This window comes from Nanorana parkeri, unplaced genomic scaffold, assembly GCF_000935625.1.
Source record: "Nanorana parkeri isolate BGI_ZX_2015 unplaced genomic scaffold, ASM93562v1 scaffold342, whole genome shotgun sequence".
Classification (NCBI taxonomy): Eukaryota; Metazoa; Chordata; class Amphibia; order Anura; family Dicroglossidae; genus Nanorana; species Nanorana parkeri.
Genome location: NW_017306610.1, coordinates 266,517 through 290,714, shown reverse-complemented (window position 1 = coordinate 290,714; position 24,198 = coordinate 266,517). Strand labels below are relative to the sequence as shown.

The 24,198-nt window shown below is 40.5% G+C and overlaps 1 protein-coding gene across 1 annotated transcript in view; it reads right to left on the bottom strand.

The window, feature by feature from the left end:
* IL1RAPL2 (interleukin 1 receptor accessory protein like 2) overlaps nucleotides 1-24,198 on the bottom strand; it is a 303,517-nt gene that overhangs the window by 101,413 nt on the left and 177,906 nt on the right. The window lies entirely within an intron of this gene.

The following is a 24,198-nucleotide window of genomic DNA, read 5'->3' as shown; positions in this document are numbered from 1 at the left end:
GGGTCCAGCGGTCTCTGTCCCGCGGTCCGAACCGAGGAGCGGAGGCTCTGGGCTGGCGTCAGAGGCAGTGGAGGGTCCGTCCCGGCCTTCTTCGCCGGCGCGACTTTCGGCGGCATCTCGCGGCCTATCGCGCTGTGTGCGTCTGGCGGGGTGCCGCGTGAAGTAGGAGGCAATGTCCCGGGAGGAGGAAGCAGAAGCAGCAGCCCCAGGTGAGTCCCGATCGTCGGGCATAGGGGGAAAAAGGGTGGTAGAAGGCTGAATATGGACCATAGGAGAGTCCCGGTATAGCAGAGCTCCTGGCTGCACGTCCTCACACCACCATGGCTGGCCACGCCCCCCCGTACATTTATTTTTTAATGGATGGGAAGTTAAGTAGAAAGGCCAATTAAAATAAATCGCTAGACAAAAGCTTTTTTTTTCTTTTCAGGTTTGAAACAAGAGGTGAGGGTAAACCTTTAAACAGGGGAACTGGTAGTAGCAACATACACTATATTGCCAAAAGTATTGGGACACCCCTCCAAATCAGGTGTTCCATTACATTTCCTTGCTACTAAATATTCCACGGTCAACTGTTAGTGGTATTATGCCAAAGTTGAAGCAACTGGGAACAATACAAACTCAGCCACAAAGTTGTAGGGCACGTAAAATGACAGAGCGGGGTCAGCGCATGCTGAAGCACAAACTGTGCAGAAGTCACCAACTGTCTGCAGAGTCAATAAATACAGACCTCTAAACTTTGTGTGGCCTTCAAATTTGCACAACAACAGTGCGTAGAGAGCTTCATGGAATGGGTTTCCATGGCCGAGCAGCTGCATCCAAGCCTTACATCACCAGGTGCAAAGCAAAGCGTCAGATGCAGTGGTCTAAAGCACACCGCCACTGGACTCTAGAGAAGTGGAGACGTGTTCTCTGGAGTGACGAATCACGCTTCTCTGTCTGGCATTCCGATGGACGTGTCTGGGTTTGGCAGTTGCCAGGAGAACAGTACTTGTCTGACTGCAATGTGCCAAGTGTAAAGCTGGGTGGAAGGGGGATTATGATGTGGGGTTGTGTTTCAGGGGTTGGGCTTGGCCCCTCCGTTCCAGTGAAGGGAACTCTTAAGGTATCAGCATACCAAGACATTTTGGACAATTTCATGCTCCCAACTTTGTGGGAACAGTTTGGGGGTGGCCCCTTCCTGTTGCAACATGACTGCACACCAGTGCACAAAGCAAGGTCCATAAAGACATGGAAGAGCGAGTTTGGGGTGCAGTCCTGACCTCAAGCCTACACAACACCTTCAGGATGAATTAGAACGGAGACTGCGAGCCAGGCAAAGCTGCAAAGGGTGACTCAACTCAATATTGAACCCTGTGGACTAAAGGTGCCCATACACTGCACCATTCTCGTACGAGAATCACGGGAAATCCCGCGATCGTACGAGAATCGTGCAGTGTATGGAAGGGCATGGTTCCCACCTGGGCATATTTCAGCGCGTAGGAACGCGCTGAAAAACGCCCTATGCCCAAAGAAGTACAGGAGCTTCTTTGGGGCGTATTTTCCACGCGTATCTATTAGGATACAGCTGGATAGCACTCATAAACACGCGTTTTTTGCGTGTTTTGTTGATCGCGGTCAAAACGCGCGTCAAACACGCATATTGCGTACGCACAGGTGTGAACCCAGCCTAAATTAGGCTTCAAAATTAGTGGCGTAAAAGTATAAATCATATGAACTGCAAGCCATGCAATTTCTGTACTTCACTGGTATAGAATTTTGCTTATTTTGTATCTCCCAAAATAGTACACAGTGTGCAATATAGATGATACTTACTTGCACAGAAAGTGCCAGTTTTTTAGGCTGCGGATGTTTTATAAATGTCCCCTAATGTGCATAGCCTAAGGTTGTTATGGTGATGTGTATGAAAAAAATTTGAGCAATCTGTATTTTTTTGGAAAGCCATCAATAAAAAAATTTAGGTTGGAAACCCTGTTAAAACTACAAGAAAATGTGAGGGAGTGTCAACTAACATGACATATGCCTATTTGACTTTATTACAAAAAAACCTTGGCTTCAAAATAGAACTCTGATTTTGTTCATTGTCTTCACTGTACCAAAAATGATAGATTACTGCGGAAAAGGGGTTTCAGAGTTATTTAGACAAGGGTGAAGGTTTAAAGTTGTCCATCTATCTGCACAACTACATCTATAATATCTGCTCTAGAACCAAGAGGCAAGAGATGGGAGAGGTATATGGTGCACCAGACATGCATACATATATTTTTTAATGGAATTTAACAGACTAGAAAAAAAGGATACAATATATTGCACATTTCAACATTTGGCCTCTCTTCTAGTTGGCCCACTGCTTACAGTCATCAGTCTAAGTCTGGTTAAAGAGGAATTGTATAATGGAAGTCAGTAACCCAAAAAACACTTGGTTAAGACTGTGCTAGCAAACTTTCTAACCTAAAAACAACATTGTCTGTGAAGGTTATCACTCATCCAGGTCATGGTATATCTGTAAAATATAAATTAAGGCAACTGGATGTTTTGCAGGTCATCCAACTAGCTTTCTCAATGCAGAATGACTTGTACAAAAATTATCTGGGAATAATCATTCTGCATTGAGAAATCTAGTCAGATGACCTGCAAAACATCTTTAACCACCTGCTGTCCGGTCGTTGGGAAATCGGCTTTGAATGTAAACAGCCAGCGATGGCTGTTTACATACGAGCGTTCAGGCGTCTGTAGAGACGCCCAATCGCTTGTAATATGCGTGCGGGTGTGCAGCCCCCCCTCCGTCGCAGCCGCTGCTGGTGATCCCAAGCTCCGCTGTTCACGGTGTGAGCCAGGAACCAACACAGCAGATCTGCGGCCGGAGATCAAACGGAGATCAGTACATGATCTCCGTTTGATCTCCTCCTCGTCGGAATGCAGGAAGTGTTGGGTATTACATCACTTCCGCATTCCTCTGTCACTCTCCGGTACAGAAACCGGAGAGAAGCTGGTGAAGCAGGTCTCTGCTTCATCAGCTTCTCTGGGGGTCCCTAGGTGACATTAGGGGTCTTGAAGACCCCTGATGTCTCCATAAAGAGGAACTGTCACTGCATATTGGCTATCACATAGGGAGCTTGTTTGCTCCCTATGTGATGGCAATAAAGTTAAGTGAAAAAAAAGGTTTAAAAAAATTAAAGTTACAAAATAAATAAAAAATTAAAAGTCACATATCAAACATGCGTCGAGTCCGCCTACATGCGAAGACGACTATTACATCCATTGCGCCGCACATGTTACATATCGCCGCGAACGTCAGAGTGAGAGCAATAATTCTAGGGTCATTAACCACTGATAACACTAAACTGATGATCGGTAAAAGGTTTTAAAGCGTCGGCTATGGTCAATTTTGTGTATGGTAGTTTTTTTGCGGTTTAGCGGGTGCGCACAATTTTAAAGCTTGACATGTTTGGTGTCTATTTACCCGACGTGACCTTGTCTTTTATATTTTACCAAAAAATTGGGTAATAAATGTTTTATAACATCCCGTAGGGAGAAGAGGTTTTTTTTTTTCAAAATTTTCGGTACTTTTTTCATTATATAGTAAAAAATAAAAACCGCAGTGGTGATTAAATACCACCAAAAGAAAGCTCTCTGTCCCCAAAAAATGGTATAAAATTAATTTCAGTACAGCGTTGCATGACGGAATAAATGTCAGTCAAAGTACTGCAGTGCTGAATACTGAAAAATGGCCTGGACAGGAAGGGGGTTTAACACCCTGGTCAGCAAGTGGTTAAAAAAATACAGCAAGTCCAGTTGCCTTGATTTATTTTTTACAGATAAAAACAACATTCTTTGTGGAGGACTTTCCTGCAATTGTATTCACTTTTATCCCCTGACTTCTTACAGAGGAGCCATGATCCTATTCTTCTAAAACTGTACTGACCCCAGATGACACAAGATAGTGAACTCTTCATAGGTGTGGTAGAATTTGGAGGGTGGTCACAATATCCCCTTCCTGTTGCAGCGATCACTTCTGCCTTGACAAATGATCATTATGTTGTGCTATCAGTTAGCTCACCCAGCTGCCATACAGAGAATAGATGATGATACCACAGGAATCATCTGCCTCTTTATGAAGTACTGGGGAGTGACATGAAGACAATATGACTTAAAACCTAGGAGTGCATCCCTCACACAAATTAGTTCTGATTCCAAGTGCCTCAGAATGGCATTGCAAATATACTGAGAAGCTAAGCTGCACGAATCATAAATTTGTTTCTGAACTGCTCTAAAGTAGCACTAAAACAAAATAAAATCAGCCCTTCAAAAGTGAAGATCACCAGCACTCAGAGGATGACCTTCAAATAACAATGTCCGTTTATTCGGCTAAATCATCACATCACAATAGCCAACGTTTTGGGGCCACACAGGGTGCCTTCATCAGGGCAATAAATTGACAATAAGTACATAACAAAAAAAACACCTATATACCCCTCAAAGAGTGCTCAGGGGTATAAGCATCTCCCCATGACATCATAATGATGTCAGAACCCGCCATAATTCAAAAGTAGCACCAGTGGAAAATATGTCAATACAAAACAATAAACAAAGGACGAACAAGCTAAAAAAAAAACTATTGTTTCCAAGTGCAAAGAAAAATATAACAAATTTGTCGCAAATCTATGCAAACCGTCACCCCAGGAAAACAGACTGTGAGACTCATTTGTGACTAATTATGTTGCTTATTTGCTTGATAAATGTCCCCCATTCTGGTTACACCCAACAGCCATAGGCTCCTCATAATCGCTCAGTGAAGATATTTGAAATATCAATAACCTAATATTTGCTGTAAGTCACTGACTTATTAAATATTAAAGCAAGGGTGAGAATGACAGCCCCCCAAAATATCACTTAAACTTAGTTGCTAAAAAAAGAACTTACAAAGAAGCAAGAGAATACTTACCTTTCCAGCTGATTTCTCTATGGTCAAGTCACAGTCAAATGTCCACTTTTACTAAAACATGGAACATGGAATGACCATTTACAACACTGTACACTTAGGAGTGCATAATTTTGATGGTCAAACCATGGATATCCACTAGGAGGGAAAATACATTTATTTATGATTAATGGGTGTCCCGTCCTGCTTGTTCGATGCATTCCTGGATATTGATTGACCTGTATATGCTGCGAAAAAGACAATTTTATCTCCAGATTAGGCCAAATCTCCCAAGCAATCATTTTACAAATACCACCTCCTTGAAACACATTGTAAGTAAATCTGCAGAAAGCGCCACTAAAAGTAAAGATGATATTTCACAATAGAGCACATTTTCTCTTCACTGAGAAGATTCAGCTAAATGATAATCTGGGTGAAAGCCATTTCTGTTGTGGATTTAACTGTAGATGGATTATTACACACTATGGCTATAACTCCCTCCTGCATAGACAAATAGCATGCGACAATCCTAGAATGCCTTTTGAAAATACTAACAAACCAAACAGCAGACCAATGTTATTGCTGCGCCATGAATAGACGAGATGATCTGACACTCCATTCACATCATGCAAATTATTTTCTATGTATACACTTATCTCAACCACCTGCATTTATGTTATTAATACCATTTGTGGGTAATAATGAGAATGCAATTGCTAATTCCTTTCTGTAGTCAAAAAGAGGACATACAGAGTCATATTTCCTTTCTTAGCAAGTAATCTAAATGTGGCAATAGACAACATTTACATATAAAAGACGGCTAAATACAGCCAGCTTTGAACCATTTTAATATTGCACACAGGGGATTAGAGGAGAGAAATAATGTGCATTGTGCTTTTTATCCAAGTGTCAAATAAAAAGCAATAGAACACAACATTTTAGTACCACATGTCTACATTTAGCAGCACAAATGCATATATTTCAAAACTTAAAAAGCCTCAAAGAGATTATTTTCTTAATTACACACTACATTCAATTTATGTATGTAATATCAGTTTACTTCTTTTTCTTAAAATGCTAACCTGCCTTCACGGTAATTTTTACCTAAAAACTCGTGTTCACCCAAATTGCATACCTTTTTGGGCCTACTTGCACTATTAAGATACTGATATAGTTTCTATGTGTCAAAAAGAACACAACAGCCATATCAGATCAGAAGCAATGTGGTTGCAATGGAAAAAGCCTTCAAACAACAACCCCACTTTTGTTGAGGAAAAAAACCCCTCCAGGCCAGTTATATACGTATCGCAAAACAGTTGTGAGCAGCTAGCACAGTGGCCACCCTGTGTGACCTCTCCCCCTTAAAATTAGATAATTGTAACACAAGAGAGAAAAACAGGGTTTTTTGAGAGGTATTACACCACAGCTTCAAGTTTTTGTATACACAATTAATTTTATTATACATATACTATAAATACATATATAAAAAACAACAAGTAGTTGCAAGAGACCTAAAACGAGATCATTGTATCAGCAGCATAGACCCATACAACATTTTGTATATATCCATTAAAAATCAATGAATGATCATTTGAAAGTCAGTGTGTCCAATCCCTACGCGTTTCACAGCTTTGCTTCATCAGGGGATTATGGACTGATCTAACAAGAAACAGTATATTAAATCAATGCATATCGATTATTCTATACAATAGATCTATGTAGTGTATTGAGTGTATAGAGAGATGTGTTTTGGCAGCTAGACCAAACAGAGAGAACCCCACCACCATTGTCACCATCGCACACCCGGCACTCACCACCCACTAGGAGTATCTGGATATGGGTGGAGCTCCCTGTACGGAGTGTAGACAGGGATTGTATTCCTCCGACATAAACACTCCGCCCAGATTTGTCACGGGGACCTCAGGGCCATGATAGGAGGGACTCTAGGTGTGAGCAGAAAGGCAGAACTGCCTATGCTTATCTTAGCTGTGATGATGTTATGCTTCAACTTCCATGAATCTGTTTTTACATATGATTGCATTCATTTAGTGTTGCACATAAGGTAAGTAAAACGTCATCCAATATCCTGTGCCCATATATACACATCTATACGTGACTGTACCTTTTATTGCTCAATCCCCTTAGTCAATCTAGTGTTTTTGTTCATCCTTCTAGTTGATAATACCTATATAACCCTACCCATTGGACTTTATGTGACCCATATTATAAGATTTAAGAAAAAAAGGGGTGATTATATATGTATATATCAAAACAGGACGTATGTCCCTAATTAATATCCTGTGCAAAAAAGGTGATTATATACACTTGTGCTCATACGTTTACATACCCTGGCAGAATTCATGATTTCCTGCCCATTTTTCAGAGAATATGAATAATAACACGAAAACCTTTCCGTCACTCAAGGGTAGTGTTTGGCTGAAGCCATTTATTATCAATCAACTGTGTTTACTCTTTTTCAATCATAATGACAACAGAAACTACCCAAATGACCCCGATCAAAAGTTTACATACCCTGGTGATTTTGGCCTGATAACATGCACACAGGTTGACACAAAGCTGTGTGAATGGCTACTAAAGGGAACCATCCTCACCTGTGATCTGTTTGCATGTAATCAGTGTGTGTGTATAAAAGGCCAATTAGTTTCTGGCCTCCTAAGAGACCCTTGCATCCTTCATCCAGTGCTGTACTGACGTGTCTGGATTCTGAGTCACGGGGAAAGCAAAAGAATTGTCAAAAGACCTTTGGGAAAAGGTAGCTGAACTGAATAGAACAGGAAAGGGATATAAAAAGATATCCAAGGAATTGAGAATGCCAATCAGCAGTGTTCAAACTCTAATCAAGAAGTGGAACATGAGGGGTACTGTTGAAACCAAACCACGGTCAGGTAGACCAACTAAACTAATTGTTTGGAAAAACACAAGCCCCATGGGGGGACAAATTCACTATGTTTTTATGGATATCAACGCATATTAAACATCTCTAACACTTTATTATCTACACAATAATTAATATTATTGCACAGGATGTTAATTAGAGACAGATGTCCTGTTCTGACACTCACATATATACATACAATTGTGCTCATAAGTAAAGTAAAATAAGTAAAATTACATACCCTGGCAGAATTTATGATTCCCTGGCCATTTTTCAGAGAATATGAATGATAACACGAAAACCCCACAACACATAGAAAAAATCCATAGGGCAAACACCCCCCACCGCACAGCAATAGCCACCTCATCAAAGAAGATTTCCAATCAAATCTCCTACCCCAAGGGCATATTGATCTCCATATTTACCATCCAAGCACAGAATATATATGTGTACATCCCCCTTCTTAGTGAGCATGTCCATTGGGGTTCACATACCTGTCAGTTCTAATCGTGGAACACCGGGTTTGTAGAAAGAACACAAAATCCGGTCGGTCCGGTCGCAAAATCTCCTGCAACCGCCTTGATGCCCCCTGCTTGCAGGCCACCACCGTCGCGTCCTACACCTACTGCCCATCCCCTCCCCCCTCTTAAGTAGCCCCCACTGCTGGCAGAACGTCCCACACCTGAGTGTATTTGGACGTCCGTCGGCGGTGTGGATTTCATCTGCGCCTGCACAGTGAAGCCGCGCATGCGCACTGCACTCTATAGCAACCAGGGACGTCAATATCATAGGCCAACCCCCGGATTGTAACAAGCCCACGGTGGCCTTCAGTGTCCACCTCCCAATGATCTGGCAATATCTTTTTTTGTGTTGTGTGGTCTTATTGCTAATGCATGTGTGTAGGATGTAAGAATGCAAGATGGTGGCATCCATAGGTCCCCAGTGTCAATTAATCTCCACCCCATACCAACACCCAATCCCCCACGTAGTTAAATGGGGGGGATGGGCGGAGCGCCCCGGAGGGACAATGGGGGTATCAATCTATCGGGGATAGCCGCCACGTAATATTATATACAGTTATATACATAACCACTAGCTTGCAAAATGGACCACCATGCATTTTATAAGGGTTGCTACTAGGAAAGCTTCTTAAAACTTAGATTTTAATTTACCATTAACAAAACCATAAAGCAAAAGACTAATACTATCTGATTTTGTTTCAAAACATTCATCAGAGGTATATGTGTGTGTGTGTGTATACATATATATATCGGCAGTGGTCTATCTACCTACTGCTGTAGCGGCCCACACGGCCGCTATGGGGCCCGGTCAGCAGCAGGAAGGATGGTCTTCAAGCGTTGCCAAGTACCGGCTCACAGGTCAATGTCGCCCGCAAAGTGGTACCATCTGGTCTGCAGCTACACGGTCTGCATCTCTGTCAGATGCAGACCACATAGCTGCTCCTTTCGGCCGGAGCTCTGACAGCTCTGAGTTCCAGCCGAAAAGATTAATTAGTAATTACTAATCAATTACTCAATTAGAGTGCTTCAGTAAGGTCTCACTTTTACATTAAGAAACAGGAATGAGGTGGGGTTAAACTTGCACTAGGTGCTGCTCTCTGCCACCAGATTTAAAATCTGGTACATCTAGGCATGAGTGAATATCCTCCTGAACTCCCATAATGCAGTGCTCAGTGCCAATGTTTTGTTTCAAATACAGCTTTATGTGATGAACATACCTCCTTTGAGCTCAGTCTGTCCGGACATCGTAGTGCTTAGTTGGCATAATCCAGAGACAGCTTTAGGACTCATGCATACAGCAATGAAAATACATGAGTCCAGGTGTGTTTTGAGCTCATTTCTAAACGCACCTGGAAGCATGGAATGCTTTTCTATGGCTGAATACAAACTCAGGGCTTTTTCACACCATGTTTGGACCATGTCCTGACCAGAACAGTTTGTTCCCGGACCAAAAAAGAATCCCAATGTATCCCTATGGTATTTTTGGGCTCTGTTGCTCTGGACTGATGAGTCAAAATCTGAAATATTTGGCAGGAGGCCGTTTGTTCGACAAAGGGCTGGAGAGCGGTACAATAATGAGTGTCTGCAGCAACAGTGAAACATGCTGGAGGTTCCTTGCAAGTCTGGGGCTGCATTTCTGCCAATGGAGTTGGAGATTTGGTCAGGATCAATGGTGTCTTCAATGCTAAGAAATACAAGCAGATACTTATCCATCATGCCACACCATCAGGGAGGCGTGTGATTGGCTCCAAATTTATTCTGCAGCAGGGCAACAACCCCAAACATACAGCCAATGTAATTAAGAAAATCATCAGTGTAAAGAAGAACAAGGAGCTCTGGAAGTTATGGTTTGGCCCCCTTCAGAGCCCTGATCTCAATATCATCGAGTTTGTCTGGGATTACATGACTTCCTGCTTTGAAAGGGAAAAATGACTTCAGTTTGCCAAAGCAATGCACACTGGGATTGACTGGTCATCAGTAGAACATTGCTGGGAAATCTCATCTGTAATCTCGTGAGATCTCAGGGAAAGGCATTTTCCTCCCCTGAGATGATGTGCATGGTCACATGTCCTAGTCACATGTGCCGTAAACCCAGGAAGTAAAAGGAGAGCTAGTAATCTCAGTAAATAAGGCCACTATCAGAAGACTGCAGAAGAAAAAAGAAATATAATATGCAAAGAATACAAAGCCGGCAATTATCTAGAGGTATCTATTTGTAGATGGTCATTACTAAACATTTCTAAAGGTGTGTTGTTGTTATTTTAAAGATATGGGTAAAGGTCCACTTTAATATTTATTTTAGGTACATATAAAAACACAGTTAACGGAGTAATACATGAATTATATAGTTATTAAATACATTTTCAAATGTACATCACAGAAAGTAAATGAATTTGTATTATCAACTCCTTGTAATTACCTGAAGATCTCCAGCTGGCAAAGAGCCAGAACTAGTTGCTTAAAAGGCTCTTCACACTGGGCGTTTAATCGGGCGATTGTCACCGCGATATCGCGCATATTTGCAGCGCGATATCGCGAGAAGTTGCTGTCCAATGATTTTCAATGGAGCTGTTCTGTACAGCTCCATGTTGCCCGTTGCTGTCGCGCCTCACCTGTGCAGGATCCTTTTTTGCGTGGATGTCGCACAATTTTTCTATTTTTGCATGCAGCCCGACGTAGAAGGTCACCGGAACGTCGCTGAAACAGTCGCGATATCCCGGGCGCACGGATCTGCTCGAGTAAGTGTCGCTTAGTGTGAATGGGGCCTAATAGAGTTTCCATGAGATAAAGGAAACTGTAGGTTCTCTAGTATTTATCAAAAACTGAAATTGTGTCAACCCTTTAATAGCAATCACTCTTTGTGTTAGGCACTCCAACTAGTACCAGCTTCATATGTATGATATTATATTAACTGAACTACTCAAAAGCTAATTTGGGCTTTACGTACCACCACCACTACATAGAGAAATGAATTTAGAAAAAAAAAACTGAAGCAAAACTGCTATAGTTACCCACAACAACCAACCAGATTTCATAGGAAAGACTAGGTGGTATGGGCAACTGCTCAACATTTGCTTCACTTTTTGTAAATCAGCCCCTGGGCATATTAGGACACATTTAGCTTTGCGATTTAATGTCATAAAATACAGAACAAATGTATTCAGTGGCTTAATAAAAAGAATAGCCGGAAGCATACATTGCTTATACACAGTCAACAAATTAAAAGATTATCCTTAGAGGGGAAAAACAAACACCCAAACTAACAAGAATTAATGGGACAAGCTGGCATTAGATTCTGCATGACTAATAAGGAAGACATTTTGTAATGTTTCTGTTTGGGAGGATTCAAGCTCTCGCACAAATACAGCAATATTACAGCATTTACAAATATGATGCTTTCCCTGTGGAAAAAAAATCTGCCAAGAAGATTGCCAGATACTGGAAAAGTAATATCCTCATATCTGTAATAGTGCATATATATTATTGTAAAGAGACTTGGCAAAGGTAATTGCATTATAAAAATTCAATACATAAGATTAACTACTGATTAAAGTATAGAATAAAAGATCATGTTTTAAAATGTTATATTGTCATTCTTGTATACTTTTTAAAACTCTGTTCACAGACCAAAAGGGAACAGGCTTGAGAAACAGGTGGTTTATTACGATGTCCATTAAGCAAGAGATTTATATAATACAGATCCATCTTGAGGCAATTAAAATTATCTTCTTTTTTTTTCTTTCATTTTTATGATTTCATTGAAAACCAGAGGCAATAAAGCAATTAAAAAGTAACTATGTGGGTATTTATCCATCTTTTCTAGTAAGGAACAATCTGGCTTCTGTTCCTAAGTGTTTTCTGCATGCTCATTAACTCAGAAATGTCATAGCGCAAGGTACTTTTGCCAATAGCCCACTTGCTCCTGTGCAAGGAGGTTGCCACTGCTGAACTCTCATATTGAGAATGCTAGTTCCATGGCTATTATGTTTTGGCTGCAAAGCATTCAGAGTTGCTGACCCAGAACAAGTAATAAGACGCTTGTGGCTCAGAAGTACTTGAGTCAGACACAGCCTGGCAACTGCCATTTTCTTCTTACTGCTGTCCCTGTGTCATATGTTGGCTAATACCTGGTGGCGAAAACAATTTCTGCTCCATATTTTTGTTAAATATGTTACTAGTAATGAACAATAAAGTCTGATAGCAGTTTAAAGGCTGTGAAATGCGTTACTTTCCCTGCCTTCATATGTTAAATACCTAAATTTGAATCATCCAAGGAACCTCCTCGGATGCTGGATTGGTATATTTTGAACTTGGTAGTAGTGTCCTATGCGTAAATTAATTTCTATGGATTTAAATGGAGCATGAAAATGTTATTGTACTATCTGATTTTATGGATTTTTATTTTAATACTGATTAAATTTTGGATATTTAATTTTGGATATTCTCTAAATTATTCATACACCGTTAAAGTCCATTATGTGTCGTAAGGTCTTCTAAGTATATGTTTTTAATAAATTCTTTATTTAGTTTTTGACAAGAAGTATGATCAAAAGCATTCACATAACGGAATGATACATATATCAGAGTAACATGCCTGAGTAAATTTCAAACTAAGCATACCCGGGAGGGACCAAGGTGTGCAGATCGATAGGCTGTAGTATGTCTGGAAATATGATTCGTGTACCATCAGGGTTGAGCTGAGGGCTAACCAGTGCTATCAATAGGTTAAGGACATATGACCTTTATCCACAACTAACTGGGTGGGTCATAGGCAGACAGGTTGTTGGGCACAAAAAAAAAAGTGGGGAAGGGGGGAAAGACCGAATGGTAGATACATACATGGGGAAGAAGAAAGAAGACAAGATAGGATGCGAGGAAGAGAACAGCGGTCAGGGGGAGAGAGCGTCATCACTCAGGACTCCATAATTGCTCAAAACTCGTCGTTCATGGTGTAGTCATTCCAGTAATGCCAAGTAGCATTGAAACGAGAGGAGGAATCTTTAAGGAAGCTGGTGAGATCTTCCATCAGTCAGATATAATTAATTTTGAAGAACCAAAGCCAAATGGAGGTCGGGCTCCTCTGCTTCCACAGTGAGGAGATACACACTCTGGCTGCATTTACCATGTGCACTAGCACAGACCATTTCTAAGTATCTTTGAAAGTAGGATGTGGTGTATGTTTTACACATCTATGTTGCTTCCCCTCTTATCTTTAACCACCTCCAGGCCTGCCGTTATTAAAAAAAAACGGCCGGCCGGGAACTCTCTAGATCTGAGCGGGCGTCTTTAGACGTACGCTCAACCACGCCGACCCGCTGCGAGCGGGAAAGACCCAAAATTTAAAAACAGGCAGCGATGCCTGTTAAAATACAAGCGAAACCGCCAGCTAAGGAGCCGGGAGATCGCTTGTATAAGCTGCCAATCCGTGTCCCCCTGCCTCCACCCCCCCTGCCTCCCGCGGTCACGCTGGTCCCGGGCTCCGCTGTGCCCGGTGCAAGCCCTGGACCAGCATAGTACCTCTGTCACAGGGAATCAGAGGGGGATCGGTACACGAACTCCCTCCGGTCCCCTCTCCGCTGTCAGAATGCGGAAGTGATGTATATTACATCATTTCCTCATTTTGCTGTCACTCTCCAGCTTCAGATGCTGGAGAGAAGCTGATTTCTGGTTCATCAGCTTCTTCGGGGTCCTAGGTGACATTAGGGGTCTTGGAGACCCCTGATGTCTCCATAAAGAGGACCTGTCACATGCCTTTGCTATCACATTGTGATAGCAATAAAGTTAAGTGGGGAAAAAATAGGAAAAAAACATTAGTTTCACCAAATTTTTTTAAAGTTACACATACAAAAGAATTTTAAAAAACAAATAAAAAAAGTCCCCTCCCATACATATCTGTGAAAACGAAGATTGCGCCCATTACGCCGCACGTTACATATCGCCGTGAATGTCGCAGTGAGAGCAATTTTGGGTATGGTAGTTTTTTGCGATTTCACGGGTGCGCGCAATTTTTAAGCTTGACATGTTTGGTGTCTATTTACCCGACGTGACCCCATCTTTTATATTTTACCAAAAAAATGGGTAATAATAAATGTTTTATAACAGAACGTAGGGAGAACAGGTTTTTTTCTCCAAATTTTCAGTAATTTTTCCTAAATATAGTAAAAAAATTAAAACTGCAGTGGTGATCAAATACCACCAAAATAAAGCTCTATCTATCCAAAAAATGGTATAAAATGTATTTCAGTACAGCGTTGCATGAGGGAATACATGTCAGTCAAACTACTGCAGCGCTGAATACAGAAAATGGCCTGGCCAGGAAAGGGGTGTAAACACCTGGTCTTCAAGCGGTCAATATATGTAGTAGACTATTGCAGAATTCCTTAGAACCCACCAGTGCTCACTGCAATGGTGAGTTCAGGCATTTTAATACATTACTGCCATCACTGATCACATTCCCCCCCAAAAAGACAAAGGGCATACAAAGAAAACAACTTGTTAATGAAGAGAATGTTCTAAGTATCCTTATGGGCCCCTTTAAAATCTAGGACCCTACACTGCCCTTATTATAATCTGCCAGTGAGTACATGTATCTACACATTGCAGATGGCACGTACCTATTTGAATATTAGGCTGGGTTCACACCTGAGCGTATTTTGCAGCTCGTTTTATTTTTGCGTTTTTTAGCGTGTTTTTCCGTTCAGTGAAACGCGTATGCCCTTTTGTATGCCCTTTTCACTTTTTCAGTGAAAAGGGCATACAAAGAAAACAACTTGTTAATGAAGAGAATGTTCTAAGTATCCTTATGGGCCCCTTTAAAATCTAGGACCCTACACTGCCCTTATTATAATCTGCCAGTGAGTACATGTATCTACACATTGCAGATGGCACGTACCTATTTGAGTATTAGGCTGGGTTCACACCTGAGCGTATTTTGCAGCTCGTTTTATTTTTGCGTTTTTTAGCGCGTTTTTCCGTTCAGTGAAACGCGCGTTTCACTGGCGGTATGATTTTTTTTAGTTTCACTTTTAAAGTTCCTGCTGGCTCCGCCCCCCTGGGACGTGGCCACTCGCAAGGGACGGAAGTCGGCAGCCGCCGGAGGACACATCGGGGATCGCGGACAAGGTAAGACCTGTACGCTGTATTCCCGAGTGTGGCTCTGGGTTACCGCTTTGTTAACCCCGATCCACACTCGGGAATACCTATGTAAACTCGTGGCAAAACGCCCTAAAGAAGCTCCTGTACTTCTTTGGGCCTAGGGCGTTTTGCAGCGCGTTCCTACGCGCTGTGAAACGCCCAGGTGGGAACCATGCCCATAGGCAATCATTGATTTTCACATGTTGAGCGTTTTACAGGGCGTAGGAAATGTAAAACGCCCAGGTGTGAACCAGGCCTTAGCCTTTTGGAGAAATTGATATTTTGTTGACAATGATTGTTAAAAAACTAATTTTTTTTTTAAAAGGTGCAAGAAGTTAGAGTTAACAATGAAATTATCGCACACCCAACCAGGCAATATATCAATTGGTGTAATCCATACAGGCTTACTAATGTGAATGTTTGTAAATAATTAAGTAACACTAATGATGGATGTAATTCATTTGTAAATGCATTTTCCTCTCTTAAAAAAAATCTTGGTTGTTGTATCTTATCTCATCACTCTGGAACCAGCAGAGGGACTGCACAGTGTCAAATGTGCAGCAAATTCAGACAAATTGGAACTGACAAAGCAAGATGCATTGAAAAGTAGAACAAGTTCAGATAAAGTGCATTTTATAATTCATACCAGCCACTGCATTCACAAGAAAATGTCACTGCAGTTTAGGCTATATGGACACTTATACAGAATAATTAAGCATTTGCATAAATAATGTTCACTGCTGTGTTGTTCACCATTGAAGAATTGATGGTAATTGTAGACTTCTAGATAAGAAAAAACAAAAACTAATAAAAAATAAATAATATCCTACAGTTAAAAGATGTTAAAATTCTAAAATCTCTTTGAACATGTAATGCAATCATTCTAATCATTTTAATCTGTTCATTAAAAACACTCTAAAACCTTACTATTTAAAAGGTTTGGGTATATGACATGCATAGTACCATTGCATTAAATTGAATGCAATCTGAGCTAGGGAATAATGGGTATATAGCATTATAAGCTCGTATATTTTCTTCCGATATATGTCATGGCAAGATATACTTCTGCAGCCATAAAGAAACAATGGACAATAAGGACAGTAGATCATAGGCAGGCAGTAGGTCATAGATTGTATTTCAGTGATGGTCTATAACAATGTTTTTCATTCTGTCATAATATCTTGCACTTCAGGCTTAAGGTCAATGTTAGGGGGTTAATAAGCTAAAGGTTCACTTTAATGCTGGCCCCAGCATTTGCTTAGTGTTTATACTTTCTCCGCCACTCTACTGATAGGGAACATGAAGCGACATACCTGGTACTTTCAGGTATGACTCTCTCGCTTCCAATGTAGCAGTGTTGATGCTTTGTAATTTGGCCCATCATTGCCATTTAGGGGCAGGGAAAGGGCCCATGACTCAATGATCACACTGGGTATTTTCTCCATGGGCAGGCAAGCAGTGGGGGGAGTGAAGAGAAAGCAGTTATAATTGACTGGAGAAGCTAAAGTATAGTGAACCTGTTTATTTGCCATGCATGGGCAAAACCCAGGCTCACTTTCCTTTACAACTATCAGCTTTCCTATTCATATGGAAAACTTGCAAGGGTAGATGTTTCTATTGAAAAATGTATGATAAATTGGGTAAGAAGCTCTTAAACTGATATCTTTGGTGTTTTTTCCTCATATTGCCTGTTTGAAGATAAATTTTTCAGTCAGCTGGTAGGCTGAAGCCAGGGCTGTACAGGTACATCTGCAAATAATTGTGTAAGCTTCTGTACGAGGCCGTAAGCGTATCCCTGAACACAGTACAGCCTTATAGTGGCCATGTTCAAGAGGCTCAAGGTGTATTGTCAGCTTAATACACTAAAGGCTAAAAGTCAGACACAGTTGATGACTAGGAATAGCCACCCCCCCCCCCTTTTTTGTTTTCTTATACAAACTAGATCTTGTGCTAGTTTTCCCTATGTCATACAATTAAATGTCTGCAGGGATGCTATACAGTGACAGCCAATATATTTTAAGAATTCCCCTGCAAGTTGCCTTGAATTGAAGAGCTAAAAAAGATACCTGTAAAATAGGAAAATACAGATTTCTGGAAACTATGAAAAATTTCTGTCTACAAGTTTTTTTAAGTTTGAAAGAAAATAGGTAAAAAATCCTATGTCAGATTTGTATTGCTTACCTTGTGTCTATGGGGGTGATTTCTCCTCACTTACTTCTTAATGATACTTGGGGCATTGCTTTAAACTGACCTTTCTTCTTTATCGCTCTATAGTGCATTCTCTATAAATATCTTTGAAGAATTCAGTAGGGGTTGGTTATAGAAACACTGACTCATTAGTGAATTCTCTACAATTGTTATGGATGCAGTTTAAAAGAAAACTATGTCCCAACCTTTTTTAGCCATAGTTCTCTTTAGGCTCATGTGAGGCCATACTGTGTGATAATGTCCTCCTGTGACCCAAAGCTATTGCCCACTATATGCTGACAGTGCAGAGCTGCTCTGCAGCGGGCGGATCCCCACTATATTGCCGGGATCCACCCTATTATCTGATTGACACCTGGCTCTGCCTCTATAGAGCCAGCTGTGCCGCCCCCTCTGCCATCTGTCCAACCAGTCAGCACTTGAGGAACAGAGAGGGGAGGGGGGAACCCCTGCACGGAGCAGTGACTGACAGTCACCACTCTCTGCAGGGAGATGATCAGGAAATAAGCGATTGGCGCTATGAGATTGCTTAGTTCTCGATCAATAGAGCCAAAGTGGGACAGCTACAGTGTCATATGTTACTGGAACCATACGTTACATGGTTTTTATGGTGTCCTTAGTCTGCTTGTCTTCAGCAAACTGTTTGCAGGCTTTCTTGTGCATCATCTTTAGAAGAGGCTTCCTTCTGGGACGACAGCCATGCAGACCAGTTTGATGCAGTGTGCGGCATATGGTCTGAGCGCTGACAGGCTGACTCCCACCCCTTCAACATCTGCAGCAAAGCTGGCAGCACTCATATGTCTATTTCCCAAAGACAACCTCCGGATATGACGCTGAGCACGTGCACTCAACTTCTTTGGTCGACCATGGCGAGGCCTGTTCTGAGTGGTACCTGTTCTGTTAAACCACTGTATGGTCTTGGCCACCATGCTGCAGCTCAGTTTCAGGGTCTTGGCAATCTTCTTATAGCCTCTTATAGCCTAGGCTATCTTTATGTAGGAGCAACAATTCTTTTTTTTCAGATCCTCAGAGAGTTCTTTGCCACAAGGTGCATGCTGAACTTCCAGTGACCAGTATGTGAGAGTGAGAGCGATAACACCAAATTTAACACACCTGCTCCCCATTCACACCTGAGACCTTGTAACACTAACGAGTCACATGACATCGGGGAGGGAAAATGGCTAATTGGGCCCAATTTGGACATTTTCACTTACGGGTGTACTCACTTTTGTTGCCAGCAGTTTAGACATTAATGGATGTGTGTTGAGTTATTTTGAGGAGACAGCAAATGTACGCTGATATACAAGCTGTACACTCACTACTTTACTTTGTAGCAAAGTGTAATTTCTTCGTCACATGAAATGATATAATATAATATTTACAAAAATGTGAGGGGTGTACTCACTTCTGTGAGATACTGTATGTATATAGATATATCTATATCTATATACTATATATTCATCCACCCCCCCTGCCTGGCTTCCTGATTAGATGGGAAGCCGGAGCCATGCTCTCTCACAACTTCCCAGGCACCAAGGACTGCGGCTGTGTGAGGAATGTAAGTGGCCAGTGCTGCTGCACACTATATTCCTGAGAGTGGTCTTTGTGATCTCTGCACCAGTTCAGTGGTAGTTCGGTGTTGCGCTTGGGGTGATTAGGGTGTGCCCCGGCAAACCCGGCACACCCTGTGTGCATGGCTATGGAATCCTGTGTTCCTTAATGAACAGTAAAGAAAATACTTTTCTGGAGTTGGTAGAAGCTTGCAAATTAACACACAGATTTGACATTAATAAAGCTATTACTTTTGAAATGGGGACTGGTTTCATGCTTCCTTTTTTGGAATAGTCAAATGTGTATAGTCATCAGATAGCTCCATACCAAAGATAATAAAGATGAAATAAAGGAAAATGTATTGGGCTTTTTCCTACTTCTAGAAGGACTACAACTGAACTCACAGATTAGATCTATTAAAACAAATGGATAGTGATGGACTGGGCATCTGTCATGCTGTATTCATAGTAGTCTTTAGGGAAAACAATACAGAAATGAATCCCTTTTCTCTCTAATCACTTCTTGTATTTTGTGCAAGTAATTTTCAGTCTAAACCTTTGCAGAGTTCACATGCGACGTACCTACCTATAAAAAACATTATAGATAGTTATAGCAGTAATAACGACTTTGTCACACTAGACTAACGCGCTTATTCACAAAAGAGTGAAGAGTTCGGAGAAGGCAGAAGAAGTGAACAATCTAGGCCAAAATAGCTGAATTGAGAATTTTTCCAAATCAGCTATGTTGTCCTAGATTGTTCACTTCCCCTGCCTTCTCCAAACTCTTCACCCTTTTGTGAATAACCCTGTAAGTGTTCTTTATGAAGCTGTGCACAAAGTAAAGACAACATTTCAAATGTTAATCTCACCCTTTGAAGTGATGTGCAATTTAAAACAAAATATAGACACGAGATGATCAACTCAGATTTTGCCCTCTTCTGTATGGGATTTTTCAACTTCTAAGGTATGTTTTTATTGGTGTAATGTTTTTAGATGAGATTCATCAGAAACAAACATATTTGCGTACTGTAACAATCAGCTTGAACCATTTACAGTAAATTTCCAGGAATAAAAGTTCTCATGAGGATCGGCAAACATAAATCGGTAGAGGTAGTTAACTATGCAACAACATAATGTATGGAAATAGATATCATAGGCGAAAAAAAACCATTTTGAATAATACTGGGAAAAATGGCTGAGGATGCGGATATTTCATTTGCAGAACACATCAAAAGGGCAACATTTAAATGTCCGGTTTTCATCCAGAACCAGCCATTCGTTCTAAAGCATTAGATTAATGTCAAATGTTCACTATCATTCAACCATTTTCTCAAAAGAAAAACTTCAGAAGTATTTACCAAACATCCCCGAAATGTATGATAATTTTCCAGGAAAACATATCATGGAAATAGTTTGACTGCAAAAACATCTGAAAACAGCTAGAACTGTTCCTAATTACCAAAGACAAGGACAGAATTGCATGTCCAGAAATGGTATTTTTTGATATTTGTTTATATTGACGAACGTTTGCTCATCTGCGTCATTTGAAAGAAATGTTTTGACATTAATTGTATGACAGAATAAACTGTACGACTATACTGTACTTTGAACATATTCATGATTTGATTGAATTTGTGTGATGAAGAAATTTTCAAAAGGAAAAAGTTTAAATACAGAAACTATGTTGATACTTATAATGACAACAGATCAATATGAAGGTATACATGTTTTTCACTCTTTTTCCCCAAAACTAGTTATGTAATTTGGAAGTATTCATCTATTACCCTTTTCCTGTTTTGTATAGTTATACTTTTTCTTACTGGCATGATTATATTCAAAAGTGTTAATAAAAGAAAACATTTGCTGCATTTCTTTTCTGGACAGTATTTATTTAATAATTACTACTGAAAATAAATGTGTTGTATATAAGTAGTGTTAAAAAAATAATCCCGCCTGGGTATTAAATATAAAAGATATGACCATGATTTACATATTTGCATGCGAAAACTTCTAGTCAAACCTGACCAAGGGTTTTCAACAGTGTTGGTGATGGTGAACAGCATCCTCTCAGAATGCATCATTCTAATCTTTATTATTTTTCAAATATTTTCCATAATATAGAAGTGTAACTGAACCATTACTTTCCATAGATGAAGCAAACACTATTGCTTTTGCAAAGAATAGGGGTGTACCACAAAATTAGAATAAATCAGCGTAACTGATACATGACATCACTGAGTCCTTAAAATATTGTAATTACTCCTTAAAAAGTAAGGATTTAGTCCATGTTATTCTCCATCTATTTTCAAAATTTTCCTTTGGAAAGGCTGAGCCTTTATGTTCTATTGCTGAATTCAGAAGTATATATAATATGCAAAAACAGTCTGTTTACAAATAATTAGATTGCTTAACACTATTGTGGTCATTAAAGCCTAGATGTTTGGGCTAAAATAAGCAGCACCGGTACACGCCAGGGAAGGTGACTATAACTCTTTGTCTAATTTGACCACCTAAATACATTTCAATATTCTTTTCAGGACATACAAGGGCTTTCTTTGGGAACCATTTTAATAAACACTCTGTCCACTTATAACCAAAACAGAACAAAGAAGTAAAAATACTATATATATATATATATATATATATATATATATATTATATATATATATATATAGTGAATTATGGTTTGTTATTTTATACTATAATTGTATCAGACAATTACAATACTAAACAAAGCCATATCTGCAGGCAGCAGTGGCCTTTGCAAGCTGAAACCACTTTTTTCCTCAATGAAGCTCGCAACTTGCATAATAGCAATCACATCATCAAAAACAACTCTAGTTAGTTCCTGACAGTGGGGACCAAAAGTTGTCAGTGACAGCCAGGTTTGACAGCTAGCAGCACAAAGTGTTGATTGATAGCTCTCAAAAGGGGGGATGTTTATTAACATATATGCTGAGAAACGTTTTTATACAGAATGCAGGCAGGAATGAGTTAAAGAAAACCAAAGCTGTAAGAACTATGGAAGCTGCCATTGCTGACTTTGAAAGTATTAAAGCCAGGGGATCAACATGATAGCTAGGTAGGTAGCATTTTAAGGATGAGGCCAGTCTTGGCAGCAACTATATTTCTATTATTACAGATTTCCTAATAACTATTATATTCTCACAATCACATTTTTTCTTTCCGTCTATTCCATTGATACAGAGTTGGCCTATATAGAGCAGGACGATTCCCTGAGGTTAGTGAATTTTGTTTCATACAAGTTAGGAATAGGAACATAAAATTATTACAGTTTACTAAACAGTAAATTTATAACATCCAAATGCCAACAAAACTATTCGTCATCAAACTATGAGAAGAAGAACCTGAGCAAATCTTCCCTCTCAATATAGTCTTACACACGCAGAAATTTAATGGTGTTTAATGAACGAACTAATATGATACTTAAGCTCTTTCAAATACTGTTATGGAGCCAATCTAAAGCTATTTAATTAGCTGAAAGCCCATAATAATGGAAATATCTATTCTCTGGTCATCACATTAGGAGCTGTGAAGATCACCTTGGGATACATACAGTATTTATTGTGACAGTTTTTTTTTTTTTTAGTAGCTATTCATTAAAGGTATATAATCAAGATAATTACTTACTCACTAAGGCATGGGTCCTGGAATGATGTCATAACGCTGCCCCCATGCATGTTTTTCTTTTGCATTTAGAGCATTTTAACAGTAAATCATGTACACATGATTATTGTGTGGATTCACACATCCTCCAGTGGCACTTTAGCCCAAACCCAATGCTATATCATATACTGTAAATCAGGCCAATTGCACCAATGTATCTCCCACTGTTTTTCTGTCAGTTCTAGAAAGCTACCTGTGCTATATGAGAAGCATGGATTGTACATAAATTATGTTTACATTACTTTGCAAAGTATTTAGAAGGCAATAGTAAAATAGATTTCCTGCTGTTTGTGCTCCTGCTGGCTCTTAAGCTGCACATAAACCTGGCAATTATTGTACGATAATTGTGGGTGATCGTAAGGTGTATGGGCAGTGTGCAATCACATGTACTGTACTGTCACACGACTTTCATCTTACGAACACGCTAGAAAACCCGCTGAAAATCGTACGATTTTCGGCGGGTTGGCAGCGCGATCACAAGACGAAAGCCGCACGGGTCGAGGTGCGCAAGCGCACACTGCCCGCTCACCATTGCAATCATCTGTAAGCCCTCCCCTCAGTGGAGAGGAATTGCGATGATCTAAAGTACAATCTCCTTGCTGGGCCCCCCCCCAGGCCGAGGCCCTGGTGCGCCCACACCGCCTGCAGCGGTGGTAGTTCCACCACTGATTCTGACAGTGGTCGCCGGCTGCTGTCAGAATACCCGAACAGGGCCGATAACTCATTGGCTGCTGGCTCTGTTCATACGAAGATTCTCCGACCAGCTCCTTCGATCAGCAGGTCAAAGGATGCCAGCCAAATTTCACACAGTGCATAGCCACCTCTAGTGTGGCTTGTTAAACATTGCTTGCTGTACATTTTGGTGCAGTTGCCTTCAAAATGCAGCTTGAGTAGGGATCAATGGTAATGCATGTTAATTGCATATAGTGTCCATTTACACCACAATGCAATGCGCTGCAGGGCCCACATTTGTGTGCACTGAAGCTTGTTGTAGTGGGCCCTGCGTTGGGCAGCCATTCAAAATTACTGGACTGCAATGCAGAAAAAATAGGTGCAGCCTTCATTTTTAACACAAAGCAACACTGGACACCATGGGTTGTTCTATGTTGCAATGCATGTGCATTTAGGAGGTGCATTAGGATGCCATTTACAATGAATAGGACTTCAGTGCTCCATCGCATGTACCAAGCACTACCACAATGCAAGTGATGTGAATGGGCACTAAAGTACACCACACTGTAACACTGCACTGCATTAAAAAGGCTGCGGTGTTAATATAGCCTAATG